The following is a 19,536-nucleotide window of genomic DNA, read 5'->3' on the forward strand; positions in this document are numbered from 1 at the left end:
GTCTGGAATACCCGGGCACAGGCAGCTATCATGCCAGACTGGAAGTAGGAAGTTCTGGAGGTCTCACAAGACCCGGTTTTGGCAAGATCTGTAGCCTGTTTTTGCAGACCCAAGAGACTTCAAGAATTAGAAGACACTTGAGCAAAAGCTCGAGTTTTGCATGCTCCTCTGTACTGCCAAGCCTTTTGATGCCTTCCTGCTATCTGTGAGTGACCGATTCGGTCTTGAGTTCTGAGCAAGGGCTTGTTCTGCTCTCTGCACTCTTGTTCCCAGGTTGCATTCAGAGGCAAGTGCACTTACAGAATAAATGACTGTGAACAATTAGGACCTTGCGAGACACGGAGATTTCTGTGTAACGCTATGGAGCTTGAAAAAGAAATAATCACAGTCTGGTTACCAGGAGACTGATTCTGTTGACACCAAAAGACTCGCTAGAGTATTGACACTTGCTGCTGGGTAATGGGAGCAGCAGGGGAGAATGTCTTTTCCATTCAGATACAGGAGTCTGATGAGAAGGGGTGTATATCTAGCTATCTCCCTAAGAACACTGCATGCCTCTTCTCCGGAGAACTGGCCCTTGCAATCGATGCAAGTAACTTGCATGCCGATACAGTACTGGGTATGATGATCCACATCTCCAATCCTGCTCATGACTGCCCTACTGTCGATCCCTCCCGCTCTTATTTTTACTGATATTATCATAGCACCTAGGAGCTCTAGTCACGGACCGGGTGAGGACCCCATTGTACTAACACACAACAGAACGACAGTCCCTGCACAAAGAACTTCCAATCTAAGTGTAAGACACAAGATACCAGATGGAGGAAAACCGACCAACAAGGGAGTGCACAGAAACAACGAGGCCATATTGGTCAGCACAACAGGCTGCGGTCTCAGCCCACCAGTGGCCTGACAATCGTCAAGTTATTTTGTTGCCATCACAGCAGAAGAGATTTGAAGGAGGGATCTGCAGGAGGACAGTGGGGTGGCTTGGCAGATGTGGAGGGAGAGCGCAGGCAAGGCTGGGAGAAAGCTCGAAGGTGGTGGTTTGAAAATGTAACATGTGGTATCTTAATTACAAAAGGAACTAAACTCGGGGCAGCAGCTTTCTGAGCTGGCATTGGGAAGTGAATTATTTTATATCAGCGGTGGAAAGCTTTCATTTTCAAATGCACGTTCCATTACCTTTCACTAAACGGTACAAGAAAATGTCAGGGCAGTGTGCGAAATGCTGTGTTTGTGAAAATAGGACCTGTTTGGCATTTGTAATACAGTACAGAAAAACTCAAATGTTGGGTGGATTCATGTTTCACTACAAGTATTTCACATACCTGTGTTCTGCTCACACACCAGGGTGGGGGAGGAGAGGTGGGGAAGAGATTCACAAACACACTTCACCCCTTGCTGTCATGTAGATGAGTTGCTCTTTGTTACACTGTTGTAGCCTGTGTTTTGTGTTCATGTTGGATCTTTCCGATTAGAGCATTTTCGAGTCCACTTAGTTTTTGGCCTCCTATGTGAGAACTGTTTAAAAAACTCATAAAGCATCACCCACTATCCCACTGACTGCTGAATCTAGAACCGGTTCCATTTCTCCTGCAGCAGAGTATGATGTTACATGGGGAGGGCTCTGAGTTACTCCAGAGAATTCTTTCCCAGGTGTCTGGCTGGTGGGTCTCACCCACATGCTCAGGGTTTAACTGATCACCATACTTGGGGTCAGGAAGGAATTTCCCCCCAGGTCAGATTGGCTGAGACCCTGGGGGATTTTCGCCTTCCTCTGCAGCGTGGGGCACGGGTCACTTGCTGGTTTGAACTAGAGTAAATGGTGGATTCTCTGTAACTTGAAGTCTTTAAACCATGATTTGAGGATGTCAGTAACTCAGCCAGAGGTCAGGGGGTCTATTACAGGAGTGGGCGGGTGAGGTTCTGTGGCCTGCAATGGGCAGGAGGTCAGATTAGATGATCATGACAGTCTCTTCTGGCCTTAAAGCCTGTGAGTCTCTGATCCTCATTAGCCAGGCAGTGGAATTTTGGCTTGGTGAAACTGAGACAGTGCTTGGAAGAAGCACTGGGAAGTAGCGACTGTGGTGGCGTCTGATTCCTGCCTCTCGCTTCCCTGAAGGGTCGTGTCCTCCATGATCTGTAGCATTGGACGGATGCTCCAGGTGGGCTGACAGCAAAACAATGTAGAATCCCAGGTGGGCAAACTCTGTCTCCCAGGCCTTTCCATTAAAGCGCTGAGTTTAGCGCGTCACATTAAAAGCCAGGAATATCCAAAGCTCCCACAATAATGAGATGCGTGGCTCATGGTGATGTTACTACCTTTATCTAATCATCTTGCGCCTCCTGGGATTGGAAGGAGATGACAAAGGATTAAAGTAGGTCTTGCTCTTATCCCTTCCCCACCTTCCCTGCTCCAAGAGAGGGCTGCGTGCAGCAAAGGGCTCGAGTTGTAGAGTTCTGACTGGAATTCCCACCTAGCACACAGCAACTACACCGCACCGCGTATCTTCTCCTTTACAAAGGTCCATCTAGCCCAGAATCTTGTCTTCTGACAGTGGCCAATGCCAGATGCCCCAGAGGGAAAGAGCAGAACAGGGAATCATCTAGTGATCCACCTTGCTCAGGGCATATCCTGACATCTCCGGGTTTGGCCCTGTGTGAATTCCAGGCTTGACTTGATGGTGACTCCGTTTGTTTTCCGTCATGTAATGAGGCTGAGTGAATGGGTGGCCAGCACCCGCCACCATTTGGGATGAGAAAGCCCTGCTGCATGTGAGTCTGTGAGGTTGCCATCTGTGGTGGCTGCATGAGCCCGTATGGATTGGGCCAAAGCATCCCAGCTTGTTGCTAGAACTCCCAGAGATCCCCCCACACGAGCATGAGTTTAATCCCATCCCCTCACACCCCAGGCCAGGCAGTACCAGCAAGGGTCACCAGGCACCGCCGACAGTCTAGCAGGTCCAGGAGTATCTTTGCGTGGTGTTAAACTGCAGGAGCCGAGCTCTAGCTTCCCCTCAAGGGCCATGTAGCTGATATGTTCTCTCTCTCCCACTGCTCCTTGGGGATTTCATGCTGCAGAATTTGTCCCCTCTTGGTGCAGGGGCCATTGCCTGGCCCTTCCCTGGAACAGTGCTATGGTCTCCAAGGGCGGTGGCCCCAAACCCTGCGTTGTGTGGGAGAGGCACCTGTGTTTGGGGCCGCCCCGTAGAGCACGGTCTGTTGTTTATAGGGCCCATCTAGGGCTCGGTCGGGCAAAGGGAACTGCGTAGATGGACCCGTTGCCAAACCTGGGGCCCAGCCCTGTCCCCCGAGCAGTTGTGCCAGGCTCAGAAGTGCTTCCGCTCGGAGGGAGGCTGGTGAGTGGGGACCCTGCCCCGGGATATTCGGGGGGGGTCTGTGTGCCTCTACTGCTCTACCCTGCTCCCCGCACCAGCACAGCTCGGCCATGATGGTTCTGTGCCCAGTGAGCATCCGCTGAAACCAGGGCCGGCATTAGACGCACTGGGGTGCAGGGCAGGAAGCTGCAGGCCGAGCCCCACAGAACTTGTTAGCTTTGTGGGGGCCACTGTGGTGTGGGGTCCCAGCGCTGGCTGAAACTGGGCCCACAGGGGTGGATGTGGCCTGAGTGTGCAGGCAGCCTGGTCTCCGTATGGGTTGGGATGGGAGGGGGCCATTTCTCCCGTCGCGGGCCTAGTCCCTGTGGCCGAGCTCTTTGCAGGCCCCTAGAGGGGAGAGGTTCGGTCACACAGCCGTACTTGCAAAGCCCCAGGATGCAGGGAGGAGGGTTTCAGGAAGAGGGAGTGAGAGGCCCCCAGAGAGCTGCTGTCAGGCGATCCGGGAATGTGCCACGGGGCGCGGGCAGCAGTTTAGCATAGAAGTAAATGCAAAGCTAAACAGAGGAGCTTTGTGTCTGTAATTACTGCGGAGCTGGGTGGGTAATTTGCTTTGGAAGCAAGCGTCCTCTCTCCCACGCAGACCTTGCGCTGGCTCCAAGCCAGGGGAGCCGATGAGAGGCTGCGGAGAGACACACCTGAGAGGCAGCGACTCGATCGGAACGAGTCCTGGGGTTCCTCTCTGGGGAAATGGAACTCCCTCGCTGACGGGGTCACTGCTCGCGCTGGAACCTCCCTTTGCTGCTCGAGGATTTGGAGATCTGGGCTCTGCCAATGATGCCCTGCGCGGCCGTGAGCATGTCCCACAGGCCAGGCTTCCCCACCGTGTCCTCGAACCCTGGGCTGCGGGCCGAACTCCGACACCCAGCCCCTGATTTTCACACTTGCCGAGCAGCTGCAGCTCCAGCTGTTGCCAATGGGATCTGTCCATAAAGTGTTTTCCACCCGTCAGGCAGAGGGCGAAGCACTTGTGGTCGATGGCGGTGGGTTGATTTAGTAGTTTGTGAATTGGACCGAGCCCTCCAGGGTTCGGCGTGTTTGCTGTTTGACTCCCTTCGCTCTCCGGCCAGTGCTCGTCTGTGCTGCGTCCGGTCCCGGTCCCAAACGTATATCTTAGCATGAGGCATCTCCAGCCTGCATGATTGTTTCTAGATTGCACAGTTCAGACCAGGCTGCAGGACTCGCCCCTGGGGAATCTTGCCCTCTGGATAGCCTGGGGCTGGCCACTCTCAGGACATTTTCCTTTGGCACAAACAGCCTCATTCCCAAGCTACAAGCAACCCGCTGGTGCCCATACTTGACTGAGCCTGTCGCATGCTCCGAAAGCAGCCGTGCCCAGAGAAGGAGCCTGGCATCCGGCTGCCCTCTGGCATAGCACAGGGTAACATGGACCCCATTGCAATGCAGCCCCTTACCTCAAGTACCTTCTCAGAACATGGTATCCATTTCCCAGCCTTTCATCTCCTCTCCCCTCTGCTTTCAGCCCCCTTTAGAGTTGGCCTCAAAATGAGACCCGAGGGCACGAGTCAGCCCTTGCCATGTTCTCCCAGCCACCCTGCACCAGCTGAGCCCCCTGTCCCCCACCCCCACCCCGCCCCAAATGTTTCCCTGGGATTTCTTCTTCTGGTGTCAGATCAGAGACGTGGGCCAGGCAGGCTCCTGCCTCCTGGTTTTCTTCCTGCGGATAATCCTCATTGGGATGTTGATCAAAGGCCGGATTTGCAGCCTGACGGGGGTGGTGTGGATCAGGCCCGTAGGAGCAGCTGGCTACACACACAGTGAAGGGCCAACTGCAGCAAAACCCCCAAGGGAAGCTTTTTTCCCGCACAGTCTCTTTCTATAAGGAGCCACGAAGGGAGTGAGTGTGTGTGTGTGTGTGTGTGGGGAATAGACCGCCCCCTCGGGATTGTGTCCCCCAGTTAGGCCTAATTTCTGACACACCGATTCTGATTGATTCATTTTTGGCCTCTTTGTTTGGACGAATTCAGTTTTCCTTTCTCGCTTTTTGTGCCTTTTCCCATCAACCTGTGTCGTTGTCGTAGGTGATTGTGGCCTTTTATACACTTCTTACGCTCCCTTTTTCCAGCTGAGCTCACAAGTGGGGTAAATCTGTCGGCCCTGGCATGACACCAGCCCTGTCATGTTGGATTTGAGGTCTCTTCAGATCACGTCTCACCCTGCCAAAAGTATCTCCGGATGCCTGCGCGGTAGGTGGCACATGTGAAACGAACTGGTGGGGGCTCAGTCCTGCTGTTAGCAGGCAGAATCCCACAGCAGCACCATTTCAGCTGGCACTAATTGGTCCCCCCTTACCCTCTCCCCATCCCCATTATGAGCCATCTTGGCAGAGAAGCCAGGAACCAAACAGGCCTGGAGACTGAGTTCCTGTCTCTTTAGTAAAGGGGGCCTTGCAGATCAGGTCTGGGCTGGTGACAGGGTGGGAAAAATTGCTCCCTGCTGCTGCCCTTGCTGTACCTGCTGGGTCAGCAAAAGGCTCCCGGCTCCAGGGATGTCAGTCCCGCCCCTTTCCCAGAGCTCCACTGCCTTGCTGATGTCTCCAACAGGAGCAGGGGGTGATGAGATGAAAGAAGAAGGGAAAAGTCTGAGAAGAGGCTGCCGGCAGAGCAGGCTCGAACCAGACCCCACTTGAAAGCTTTCCGCGAGGCCTTTCAACTCCAGAGATGAAGAGGTTTCCCCTGCACTTGGCATCTGGAGCCCTGAGCGGCGCACAGAGCACATGGTGTCGCTTCAGCCCACTTCAAAGGGGAGCCGGGGCCGTTCCGCCCACCACACGCAATGCAAGGGCTGCATGAGGTCTCCAGGTGCAGCGGTCGGACCAGCAGGTCGTCCTGCCTCCCTCCCCCCGGTCCCTCCCGGGGTGCAGGAGCTGCTCTGGGGAGAGAATTCAAAGCTGAGCTCCCTGGCTCAGTTCACTCCGTCCACAGCCCTGGGGTCGTTCCAAGCCAGCCCCGTTGGCACACGCCCAGCTCACCCTCCTGTGCCAGGCCAGCTAGAGAGGCAGGAGCGCTCAGATGTCTTACGGATCTTCCCAGCAGGGGATGTGGGACTGCGAGGAGCTGCGTTCTCCTCAGACGCCGTCGTTGTTCGGCTTTACCTGCACGCTGTCAGTCAAACAGCCGAGAGAGGGCCGGTGTGCGTCTCCGGCTCCTGGCTTTGCCGGGATTCTCCGCAGGCAGCTCCTCAGGGCACTAAATACCATGGAAAATCTGTTGTGCAGACACCTGCTCCCCTGGAAGTGGCTCCCTCTGAACCTGATCTGTGTCCCTGCCCCACGCTCGGTCTCCCACGGCCTACACCTTGTTAACAGCAATTATTCAAACAGCTAATGAAGGTGGAGTTTAAAAACCCAGGTTCCTGGTCTGTTCAGCACTTGCATCCAGGGGCTCAGCCCCATCTTCAGAACTCCTGATGCTGCACCAGCCCTCTGCTCCTTGCCCTGAGTGGCCCCTGGAGCCGGGGCTGATAGGAATGATTGACCCACAGCACCCCCGTGACTAATGCACACAGATTTCAGGTTTCTCATCCCTGGAGACTCCCGCTCAGCGTGGTACCATGAGGAAAAACAATGCACGGCAGCCAAATCCATCCCTGGGGGAACGTGGTTGAACCCAGTGGCATTCGTCCGGGGATGGAATTGGCCCAGTTGGTTTAAAAGACAAAGGACAGGGCTGCGCTGTGACAGGCTCTCGGAGCCAGAACGTGCGCTCTCCCTGCAGCGCCGGTGGAACTGTACAGCGAGCACCTGGATCATCCCCGTCCCTCCGCAGGGCGTGAACCCCGGACCTTCTGCACCAAAGCACAACCTCTGCCATTTGAGCTTAGGAAGTAACTCCATTAGCAGGGAGCGGTAGTAGGCTGTTATCCTTTGAAGCCAGGATGCACATTTTCAGTGTTACTCTCACAGACACACGCCCAAATGGGATCAGCTCTGCTGACTAGCAAGGAGAGACAACAGGGCCACAGTTTCATTCCTTCTCTGCCCTCTTAGGGGCTGGCGCTCGCAACCCCAGACTTGAGGAGAAGGTGGGGCTGGACAGGGGACAGGGCTAGCAGCTAGACCCTGAATGGGTGCTGGGTTGGGCACAATCTCACCCACCATAGAAGAGCTCCTCTGAAATGCACACTGCCTTTCCCCGCCTCCCTCGGTCCTGCTGGGCCCTGAGGCCCCGGCGGTGCAGCGGACGATGTGCTGGCATTTCATTATGAAGATATTTTGGCACCATGTAGCTGTGCTGTTTATTAGTAATGTTCGATGTTTGTCAAGGGGGCTGATGATTACAGCTCTCTCCCTATTAACATAAACATATAAAATAGTCATCTGCTGGCTTAAATATTTGTCCACTCCAGAATGAAAATGAAATGACTTAATAGCATCTCCGAGAGGCTCTTTTGCTGGTTGGTTGGCTCTCCTTGCCTTTCCTACCTAGTAACTTTAAATGTCACAGCCGCACTTCCCTGTCATTCTTCCACCCTGGGCTGACTGTGCCATGCTCGTGGTTTTGGGTAGTGAATATAAATGGATGGTGCCCACATCCTGGGCCAACAACGCTGGGAAAGGCAGGTCTTTGCCGTTCATACCTTTTGAGTGTCCCAGTGAGTTCCTTCCTCTTGAATGCCGATGTCTGCTCCCAAAACACGTAGCTGGGATAATTGCATCATCTGGTAGTGAAGGAGTTAAAGATAGAAGGTTTCTTTTTCCTTTTTTCTTTTTAAAGAACACCGTCAAGATGAAAGTCATGCCAAAGAAAAAATGCTTCCCCCCCTTCACCCCCCCCATTCCTAGAACCACCGTTGCTTGTTAATATGGCCAAAACCTCTCTCTAGAGAGGGCTTCCCATTTTCCCCAGCTAACACAGGCCGGTTCCCCATTTATCCCCAGATTTACTGACTGGTTCCTCCTGTGCTAGCACAATGCTGCTCCGGTATGCGTCCCCAACGCTGCAGGGGAATGGTTCAATCCAAAGGTTCGCTCCGTGCTTTGTTTTAAAAGAGCGGCTCACGTCTTATTTGAGAAAGCTCAGCTGTTGGGGTTTTTTGGCATAGATCCTGAATTCTAGCCCTTGGCTAATTTTGCCCCTGTTCTTTAAAAACGTTTGTTTGTTTTTTATTCAGTTTGGTGGTTATGTGACAAGTTCCCCTCCCCCCCGGGGTGCCACTTGGAACTGGGGTACCAGTGAGCCTGCCCGACCCACCAGCCCGGGTTCCCTTTACACTGTATTGCTGAGGAAAGCCAGTCAAGCCCTTCCCCAGACTGCATATCTTCAGACTGCACTTTACCAGCACACACACAGGTAGGGACACACCTGGCTGCAGCTACACACCCAGATGCTGAGATCAGCTCTGCATGGGGAGGCTCAGCTAAGGGATTGCCAAGTACTCAAGTACACCCCCCCCTCAGTGGGTAAACCAAAATTGTACCATCTTGCGCTGTACAGGGAACTCTACAGCGTAAGGTCCTGAAATTCACCACCTCCCTCAATGTGGAGAGAGAGAGACCGCTTTCTGCCCCAAGTGATGATTTCCACACACTGGGTTTAGACAAAACAAAAGCAAGTTTATTAAGTACAAAAGGATAGATTCTAAGTGATTATAAGGGATCGCAAACAGATCAAAGCAGATTACCCAGCAAATAAAACAAACACACAAACTAAGCTTAATATACTAAAGAAACTGGTTATAAGTAGCAAATTCTCACCCTAAATGTTGTTTTAGGTGGATTGCAAGGAGTCTTGAAGGCAGGCTTCACTTGCTTGCAGCTTAAAATTCCAGATATTCCTTTCACAGGCCTGGACTTAGCCCTTCTCCCCTAGTCCAGTCTTTTAGTTCTCAGGTTTCCAGCAGTCCTCTTTCTTGGATGGGAAGTCAATGAAGAACCAGTCACGATGATGTCACTTCCCTGCCTTAAATAGATTTTGCATAGGGTGGGAACCTATTATCATGGAGTCCAGTACCAGATGACTTGGTCAGATGACCCTGCAGACATAATTCAGAGGCTGTTTGTAGCATCCCTAGGAAGACTTCCCTGAGATTAGCACCTTCAAAAACCTATTGTTTTCCCTACTGGCCCTTCCCAACCAGCCATCCAGACTGATTGCATTCTGTCTAGTGGGCGTTCTCCAGGTGTAAACACATTTGTACTAGATGCATAGACAATATTCCTAACTTCAGATACAAAAATGATACATGCAGACAAATAGGTTAATCATATTCAGTAAATCATAACCTTTCCAATGAGATCTCACGTGACCCATCTTGCAAAAAACACATCTTAGTTATGCCATAATCCTATCGTAACCATATCTCTATGAAGAATATGGGACATAGTGTCACAGTTGAGAAAAATTAACAAAAATACTTGGGGTGTCTCTCTTTCATCTTCAGTCTTATTTACCTTGTGTTCCTAAGCCTGCATACGCACATGCTGGGATCAGGGAAAACATCCCTTTCTGATGTACTGTAGCAAGGCACGGTTCAGCACGATATCGGATTATAGTGATTTTTTTCTTTACCATCCTCTGAAGAATCCAGCATTTTCCACTGTTAGAGACAGGGATCTAGATTAATTGGAGATTTGATGTGCTCTGATGTGGCAGGGTACCATACATACCAGGCTGGTATTCTGCTCCATATCTGCAGGAGGCTGTTAACACCTCAGAGGGATCAAATGATCTGATTCTGTACAACAGGAGACTAGAGGGACCCTTGGCCTGCTCCATGGTGTCAGTTGCTTTATTCTTGCCTCTCAAGGGACAAGAGAAGGCTCTGCAGCTTTCGCAGGTTCGCTAATCCTGATTACAGGCAGCTATACAGGAGTCTTAAGATTTATCACATGCTGGGCTGAAGTTCGATATGTGTATACATCAGCTCTCTGAATTCCTTGCTATAAATCAGAGCAAGAAACCCTTTTCCATTGCTGCTAAAAGGGAAGAAAAGAGAATGGGGATTAGAAAGCACCTCTAGCAAGACCATCTGGGAAGATTATGTAATTAGGCACAAGGAGAATGGTTTGCCAGAGGCTTTTCTTCCTTTCTTACGGGCTCTGACCTTCCTGCCAACTGGCTGCTGTTGCAGGTATTCCTCAGAGCGGCAGTTTCAGAACTGCTGGTTATAACGCTCTCTTCGCTGACCGTTTACGTTTCTCAGCACCTAGAGTACAGCTGGCCATGTGGCCTTTCACCCTCTGTCCTTTAATCACAGGTTATCAGTGAGCAGCAACTAGAACATGTGAGTAGGGGACTTTCCCAAATGAGAGACCCATTGCATTCCAGGGAGTTTCTTCCACCTGGTTGTGGAAATGCAGCCGTTCCCCGATGGGAGGGTGGAGCAGGGCTTACTCGGCTGCATAAGGTTACTTGTGTGAAAAGTGTTGGCAGGATCAGGCCTATGCCTGCATTTCTAGTTCTTGGTGTATCTTAGGGGTTTATCTGGCCGCCCATCATCATAAAATCAATAGAAATAGCAAAGTCCCCAGTGGACGACATGGAGTCTCTGGCACTTCCCGATCTGAGGGCCAAATCTCTGCTTGGGGAAGGAGTTTTGGTTGAGTTTTTTAGATTTTGCTAATTTCTTCTTTGGGTGTTTTTTATTATGATTATTATTATGATGATAATTATTTGCTGGTGGGGGCGTTGGGGTTTGGAGGTGTCAGTGTTGTGGTTTGGGGGGAGAAGGGAGGCTCAGTTTTGGGGTTGCAGGGGAAAAGGTGGGGGTCCGTGACGTGAGCCATTCTCGTAGCAGAAAGGCTTTTTTGAAGAAGCTTTGCAGCATTTTCTGCAGAGGGTCATTACTTGTTAGTACGTCTGGGCACTCTGTAATGTGCTCTTTTGTGATTCATTTTAATTCACAGCACAGTAAAAGGGCAGACCACTGTCATTCTCAGAGAAGGAATGTTGACATATGCAGTATTGCCTGTCCCAAGCATTCAAATATCATGAGTTAGGCCTTAGAAAATCATGAGGTTGTCTTAAAATTCATGAGATTAAACAAAGTAATAATAAACTGATGGGTTCTTATTTTCCTTCTGGTTTTTTAGCCTTTGGGGTGCAAGCTTTTCTTTGCAACTACAAGAGCTAGAAACTTTCTTTTCTTTTTTTTTAATGAAAGTTGAGATCCTCACATAATCACAGGACTCCGGGAGCTGGAGCATTAAGAAAAATACCAAACGGTGTGAGACCTTTTCAGTGTATTAGTGAGAGCTGTAAAAAGCAACAGAGGGTCCTGTGGCACCTTTGAGACTAACAGAAGTATTGGGAGCATAAGCTTTCGTGGGTAAGAACCTCACTTCTTCAGATGCAAGTAATGGAAATCTCTAGAGGTAGGTATATATCAGTGTGGAGATAACGAGGTTGTGAGAGCTGGCAATGCTGGCAGACTGCTCATGTGTGTCGGTGTTTGCAGGATCAGGCTCCTAATAGGTAATTACATATTAGTGTTTGGGGGAGGAATTTGAAAGACTGAACTTCTCTTGTGCCTGGGGCATGTTTTAGTGGGCGGTGTGGGGTCCCTGCCGGTCTCCTGGACCGTGTGCTTTTGTTTCAAAGTTGTTGCCAGAGGGAAATTTTACCTTGTAGCACCAAACTTTCATCTGGAATCCAAGGGTTTCAAAGTCACTGGGAACTTGCATGTTGTGAGGGGCTGCACTGTTGGATCCTGAGCCAGGATCAGGGCCTAAAATGCCATATCTATAGCCCAGATCCTTCTCTCAGAGAGAGGTTTGCTTTGGCCTGGAAGGCACCAGAACTGTGTGGTTGTGCTGTGCAGGGAGGCAGGCCAGAGAAAGCCCAGGTAGGGTGAGTCTGTGTATCTATGTGCTGTGAAGCTTTGCTCTGCAGGGGGGGAGTAGGGAGGAGTTGCTGTGTGTGTGTGTGTGTGTGTGTGTGGTGGCTCCTGCTGACTCCTGCCATTATGATAGAACACTTCCTCTCCTCCATTACCTGCTTTGAGCAAATAGTTAACTGTTGATACTCTAAAGCATTGGAGTTAGCGCCCATTGAGAGGAAATGGGCAGTTCATACCTCACAGCTATTGTTTCAGGCTCTCTGCAAACTCAGACATCCCAGTATCATTTTCACAGAGATCACATTTTTTAAGTTTTTCTTTGCAACCAAACTAACTAGACTTACTTTTTTTAATGAAAGCTGAGACTCTGCAGAACAATTGAGAGGTCTACCCAACCCCCCACATGGCTAATATTTTGTGCCGCCTGACGCTGGGGAAATACTGATTTGGGGCTTTAAATGTGTTTTCAATTATTAACCAAAAATATACTAGAAAACAAGGTGTTACTATAACATGAGCTCCGGTCATTTACATATATACAGTTAATCTTGACTGTATCTCGTTCCAAGTGTTGATATTTATGAAGATGTTAGAGGACTGACAGTTCACATTTTCTCTCGGCAGTGAGTGAAAGGGGGTGACAGGTTAACTTGAGCAGCTAATTTATGCTCCGTGTAATTACAACACGGGCTGGGAAACATGTACATGGTAATTTACCGCAGCCAGCTTTATGGGTGAGGCTGTGAACTCCGGAACATATGTCTCATTTATTGTCCACTGCCTCCAAATCATCCTGATTGGCAAGATTTGAAATGGCGAACAAAAGCTACCGCTAACGAAGCCTGTTGCAATCTCTCAATGGCCCCACTGTGGTGTTTTTGGTGACTTGCGCTGGTATATTTCACCCACGTGGGTTTGAAGTCCAGAGAAATTCAGGCCTGTTCATGATTGTAAAATCCCTGAGCGTGATGGAAATTTAAAGCCCTTGGTGGCTCTGTGACCTGTCCCTCAGAGGCAGAAGGGGACAGCTGCTGCCAACTTGATCCTCCGGATGGCAGGAGAGCGAGAGGGGTGAGCCGAATAAAAGAGAGCTCCCTGGGGGGAGAGGGAGGCCGCTGAGAGCCCCTATGAGAGGAGGGATGCTTCCTGCCTTCCACGTCTGGGCGTAGTTCCCATTGCCCTGAAAATCAGTCCTCATGCTTCGAGGGGGAGGTGATAGCCAGCTGGGGTCAGGAGGGGATCCTTCTCCTTTCCCCTGGGGCCTTGTCATCAGTGGTTGGGGGGATGGCATGTTCTTACCTCATGGGAGACACCTCACGGTAAAATCACAGTGAAGTCAAGGCACGCGAGTTCGCAAGGTGAGTTAAAGCGTCGAGGGCCCGCAACCAGGGCGTGAGCAGTCTGGCCTCGTGATTCGAGCAGTGGCGAGGACCAGAGCCAGAGTCAGGAACTGAGCACGGGAGCAAGACTGGAGCAGGGCAAGGAACGAGTGGGCACGGGAGCGATCGCTGCTGTGGGCGTAAGCACTGAGCCGCCAGTGATCTGCTGCTGCTGGGCTTAACATAGCGACTGCTGGCTCCCCGAAGCCGGTCAGCGGGTCAGTCAATCAGACAGTTCTGCTGTAGCTCCTCTGGGTTCATGAGCCTGCCTGGAGACTGAGGTAACTACTCCCAGACTCAGCAGTAGGAATTCGTTCCCGACACAAGGCTGCGGAGTTAACTCAAGCGTTGCCTCTCCACACAGACCAGCCTTTCCCTGGAGCGTGGTGGTGCTCCTATCTCGAGTTCCTGGCTCATTGGGGTACAGGCCAAAGTGCCAGTTAGCACGACTCGTCGTCTGCTAACACACCCACTGTGTAGTGTGGCCACAGGCTAGGTCCACTGGAGCGCTGCTAGTCCTCCAACGCCTTCCCACAATTCCCCCCATATACCGAGAAAGGTCAGACAAGCTCTCCCACAATTCACTGGGAAAGAATTCATAGAGCGGTTCAAAGGAACAGGGGCTGTACCCCCACCTCAGTGTGGCCGCAGCAGCTCCAGGGGTTATCTCGCGGTGTGGCTGCTCTCACTCGAGCGAGGCTGACCTGAGAGGAGTAGCTGGAGCACCGATAATGGCAGGTAACGGCTCTGTGCAGGCTTGTCCATTGTCAACTCCACCTGCTAACTCATTTGTAAACTGCCAACGGCCTTGTCTTCACTAGGGTTTTACTCTAGCTGAGAGGGCACCTTTCTCCTTAGTGTCGCGTGTGCGTTAATTCAGAGTAAGGGGTCACGTCTTCCCCATGATCGGGGTTTGCCCACTGCTGGAGATGGGATTCCGTGGTACAGGGACCACTCGTCTGTTCCCTGTGGCACACCCCTAGATTTTTTAGCTGCGTGTGGTTTACACTTAAAAGTTTTGCCAGCATAAATCTGTCGGTTAGCAGTGTGCAGGAATCCACCTCCCCCAAAGGAACTGTGCTGTGCTGGCAAAAGCCCTAGTGTTGATGCTGTTTCACTAGCAGAAAACTGCTTTTGTGGATTATAGCTTGTTTTGTTTGAGAGAATGGTATACGCTGCACCGGCCAAAGCAGCCTTTCCGGTTTAAGCTGCATCTCCACTAGCAGGGTTTGCTGCTACAGCTATACCGGTGGGAGTGTACCAGCAAACACCGCCTAGTGCAGACAAGCCCCCGGTCTGTTGATTGCCAGCTGACACTGAGATGGCTCAAACATTTGTAAAAGCTAGTATGGACGCTCACCAAACACTTGTTCTTTGCCCTCGGCAGGCCGCAAGTGTTAAACACCAGTATTTGCAGGTTGGGGATTCGTAAGCAATTAACTGGAGGTAAAAAAGTCCAGTGCAGGAAAAGCCAGTGAGGCCAGCACGTTGTTACCCAGGAAGTGCCCCTCGATTGCAAGTGCACGCTTGCGGCGCCCTGCACGTCTGTAGTGCCGTCTCAGTAATAACCGTGACATGCCTCTCGTCCCTGCAATGCCACCAGCCTGCAAGTTCCATTTGTACTTCGCGGCAGGGCAAAGAGAGAAGCCTGAGCTAATGAAAGCTTCCCCTTGAAATCCTTCCTGCCCCAGCCAAGATAAGGGGAGCGAGGATTGCACCGTGGGATTGGCCCTGGAAGCCGAGGGATGCTAACCCGGCTTATCCTGTGCCTCTGAGCAGAGCTGCTGCGAACAAAACATGTCTCATGACAGGCGGCTGGCAGGGCTCTTGGCTGGCTGCAGAGACCCAGGCAGGGCAGCCCTCAGAGCACAAGCATGGTCCAGGGCTAGGCCCAGCGCGTGTGTAGCTGCAGGAATCCCAGAGCTCTGCAGCCCCGGAAGGGAGCAGGAAGCGTCCAGGAGCCAAGACTGACTGTATGGACAAGGCTTTGGCTGTATAGTGGGCCCGTTGTCTCTGCGGGGGCCCAGCAGCAACGCCTGGCATGGGTCCTATTAGGAAGCAGCGTCGCTCTGCACTCTCCAGATGTCCTCTCTCTACTCTTGTCCTGACCAGCTCAGATGTGCAACAGCTTTGTCGTGCTGTGATGCTCCCCCGGGCCAGGGAGGGGCTGTGTCACCGCCTGCCCTGTGACCCTGGATGTCTGCTGGGTGCAACTTGGGCTCAGAGTCCTGACACCAGCAGCCTGTGTACAGTACAGTGACGAACCCCTGGCGTCCACCAGCCGGTTACTCCTCCCGGGGTGACACCAGCTGCCCCCAGTTCTCCCCCCAGCATGTCTTTCTCCGCCATGCTCGACCCCCTCAACCCCTCTTCTGTAGCACCCACAAACCTGACCAGGCTCGCTGCACCTGTGTCACGTGCTGCTTACAATGCACAGCAACTGAGTAACTTAACTGGGGTTGACGAAACCTCCACGCCAAGCAAAGCACGTCCTTGCTTTCTGGTAGAAGTGAAACGCACGTCCAAAGAGCCAGAGGTTTAGGTGATACCAAGTATAAGGAATCAGGATAGAAATGGTTACAAACAAAGAGACATAAACATCCACTTCGAAGACTAAATTCAACTTAAAAAACTAGAGCCTTTTGTTTAAAGAAGTTTTTCTCTCCACAGATCATGGGGTAGTCGTGTTAGTCTGTAGCCACAAAAACAGGAGGAGTCTGGTGGCACCTTAAAGACTAACAGATTTATTTGGGCATAAGCTTTTGTGGGTAAAAATCATCTGAAGAATTGAGGGTTTTTTACCCACAAAAGCTTATACTCAAATAAATTCGTTAGTCTTTAAGATGCCACCGGACTCCTTGTTATTTCTCCCCACCGTCATTCTTCCAGCGTGGCTGGTGTGTTCTTTAGCCAGGACCTAGCACACGCAGCTTAAAGCACTTGGTGTCTTTGACTCCTCAGGTGAAGGATAACTTAGGGCTTCTCTCCTCCTTTCTTTGTAGCCCAGTAAACATGGAAATGTATTCCTCGGCAGTGTGTCGCCTGATAAAGTCCCCTGATAGGCTTAGATGCCAGGCTGGCTGGTGTAGGGTACGCCATGCAGGCCTTTCCCCTGCTTGTGATTTTACAATGCAAGCAGTCTTCCCGCAGTCAAACAAATAGCCACTGTCCTTGGCCACACCTGGCTTAAGGTGCTGGCCCTTTTCTTTTGTCTGGAAAAACCTTTATCAGCTTCCCCTGACGTGCCAGTTGGGTCGCATATTTCCAGCACATCTGGATAATTCTTCGTAGGCCAACCATGGCGACGTCATGCAGGAATGTTAATGATCAGTGAGTTGTTAGCTCTCCGGAGAGATATTACATGCCACCGTTTGGGTCTGAAGCATGACAACAGTGTGTGAGATGCACTGAGTAGGTCAGGCCTGATGAGAGCGGCTGAGGCGTGAGCCTCAGTGTCACAAGGTTACACGTTGTCTAGGGGAGCCCTGGCAGGACTCCTGCCCAATACACTAGCAGCCACTCAGTGAGAGACCCCTGCCCCTGATGAGCGAAGGCCGCTGGGTGTCTGTAATGGCCCTAGTGAGGGAGCCACTTGGGAATCTGCCCCTCTTTGTATGTTACATTTTCATCACTATAAAACAACACTGCCTGGGTTTTCCACTGGATGCCTCAGTGAATTAAGGGCAGCTGTCAATGGGAAGGCTCCTCAGAGCCTCGGGAGACGCATCAGATCCTCACAGCTCTGCGCTTCCTCAGAGTCTGTTGTTGGATGAGCTGGTGCCACGGACACTGATGACAGGCGCAGTCCTGCAACCCCTACCCCTGGGCGGAGTGCCTGAAGTCAGTGATTCTAGTAAACGTTACTCGTGTAGGGAAGGGTCAGGATAGGTAAGAGTGGGGAAAAACCTGCTACCCTCCAGGGGCGCGATTCCCAGCAGCTCTCAGCCAATTAGTCTTGGCACAATTCAATTCTTATTGCCTTTTACAATGGACAGTGGTCATGTTTATTTTTAGCACTTGTTCAATTTTATTGATTTACATTTTCAGTTGCACTAAATTAGGGGACTTACACATTTTTAAATGTTTTATCTAGTTACATTTTCACAATTGTGAGAAATGATGAGGGGGTCAAGCAGTGGGGGGTGGGGAGGATCAGGCAAATAATCATTGAAGGACAGTAGCCACTGAGATTCAGAAAGTTAAAGCTTTATAACAGGTAAAACGCAAACAGTCAACATCGTATGTCAAACTTTGAGCCTGAAATCAAACGGTAATAAGGTCTCAAGCAGCCTATCTGTACATTTCCATTACTGATAAATGTTTTTGTCAGTTTGGGGGCATACGATGAAATCAACGTTTATCAGCATTTACAGAGAAAAATCCCACCCCTCCAAACCTACCAATTACCCAGATTCGAGGCAAAATCCAGCTCACCCCTGGGAACCTGACTACGCTTTATCTGAATTTTGGGAGTTGGTTAAGCATCCAGCTCTCCCAATGAAACTCCAGCCGGCATGGGTCAGCGAAATACCAGGGGCTGGGCAGCTCTGGGGAGCTGGCTTTGCATTTCCAGTAGGCTAGTGGGCTAGTCTGGGAACCGTTCCTGCCTCAGCAGGGTTCAGAGTGTCACGTCCTGCTGCAGCTGTTGTTTAACCTTGGGGTTTCATATACACACCCCCCCCCCCATGCCTGATGCATTGACCATAGTTCCTTCCCACGCTGGCCCTGGCGTGTCCCTCTCACCAGTAAACGATCTCTCTGCTCAGGGCGCTGGTTGGTTTCCCGTGCTGTTGCAGGTGTTGCTAGCAGTACGGTGTTTGCTTATTCATAGCAAACATGGCCTTGGAGCCCGGAGCAGCTGATATTTGCTTAGCAACCCCAATGAAGCACATTTATTTGTTTGATTTTCCAAACAGGCTTTTTTTTTTTTTTTCCTAGTTGTGGCTTCTAATGGAGCAGAGGAGGGTTGTGTTTTCTCTCCGATGAGCCTTCTAAGGCGGCAAGTTTTGGGTTAGTTTGTGCAGTTTGATTTCGGGGATGACTGAAGAGCAATCGGGGGTTAGCAAGGCTGTCTCTAGGCTCTGTGCCCAGGGAAGCATTCAGAGGTCGCAGACCCGTCCTTGTTTCCAGGCTGTGTTGTAATCCGGTTCAGCTGGTCCTTAGTTTTCGCTGGCTCCTCGTGAGGCCTGACACCCACTGTTGGTTACAGATGTGCCCTCTGCAGGTGATTGAAATGACACATGTCACAGTAACAGTCTCCTCTCCTTTCCCCGGGTCTGGGCACTGCCACCCCCTTCCCTGCATCTCTCCCTTACTGGCAGCCTCCTGTCTGGTGTCTGTGGTGGTTTTCAGGCAGGTGTGACCAGTGACGGAGCCCAGGGTACTGTCCTGGAGCACTGACCCCCATCAAAGCCGCTACCTTCCCCCCAGGTTGATTTCACGTGGCTTGGAAAGCGCCTTTGAAAGCTCTGTAGTGTGTAGTTCTTCCCATCTGGGGCTCCAAAGGGTTCCCTGTTGCATTGGCTCTACACTGTTGTTAGCAGAGAAGGGAGAGGCTCATGGTTGGGGGTGGGGACTCCGGGGCGAGGAAAGTCCTGTCCAAATTACACCCGTAGCCACCCCCACCTGAGGCTGCTCAGAACTGCCCTGCTGAGCCGGGAGAGGCAGATGGAGCCAAGATTTGGAGACCTCCAATGGAAATCCAGGGCTTTCAGGAGCCTGATCCGGTAGGGGGTGCTTTCCCCCTCGTGGTGCTAGGGGGCACTATGCCAACCCTCCAGGATTGTACTGGAGTCTCCAGGATTTAAAGATTAATCTTTGTCATATGAGGAAACCTCCAGGAATACATCCAACCAAAACTGGCAACCCTCCGCTGTGCTGTCTATCAGACACTCCATGAAACTGAAGTGCCAGCTCTCTCTGGCCATGAAAGATCCGGAGCCTGTCTGCTAAGAGTCTGG

General features: G+C 51.3%; 1 protein-coding gene across 1 annotated transcript in view; it reads left to right on the forward strand.

The window, feature by feature from the left end:
• RAB26 (RAB26, member RAS oncogene family) overlaps nucleotides 1-19,536 on the forward strand; it is a 204,411-nt gene that overhangs the window by 149,507 nt on the left and 35,368 nt on the right. The window lies entirely within an intron of this gene.

The sequence above is a fragment of the Malaclemys terrapin genome, chromosome 10 (genome assembly GCF_027887155.1).
Source record: "Malaclemys terrapin pileata isolate rMalTer1 chromosome 10, rMalTer1.hap1, whole genome shotgun sequence".
Lineage (NCBI taxonomy): Eukaryota > Metazoa > Chordata > Testudines > Emydidae > Malaclemys > Malaclemys terrapin.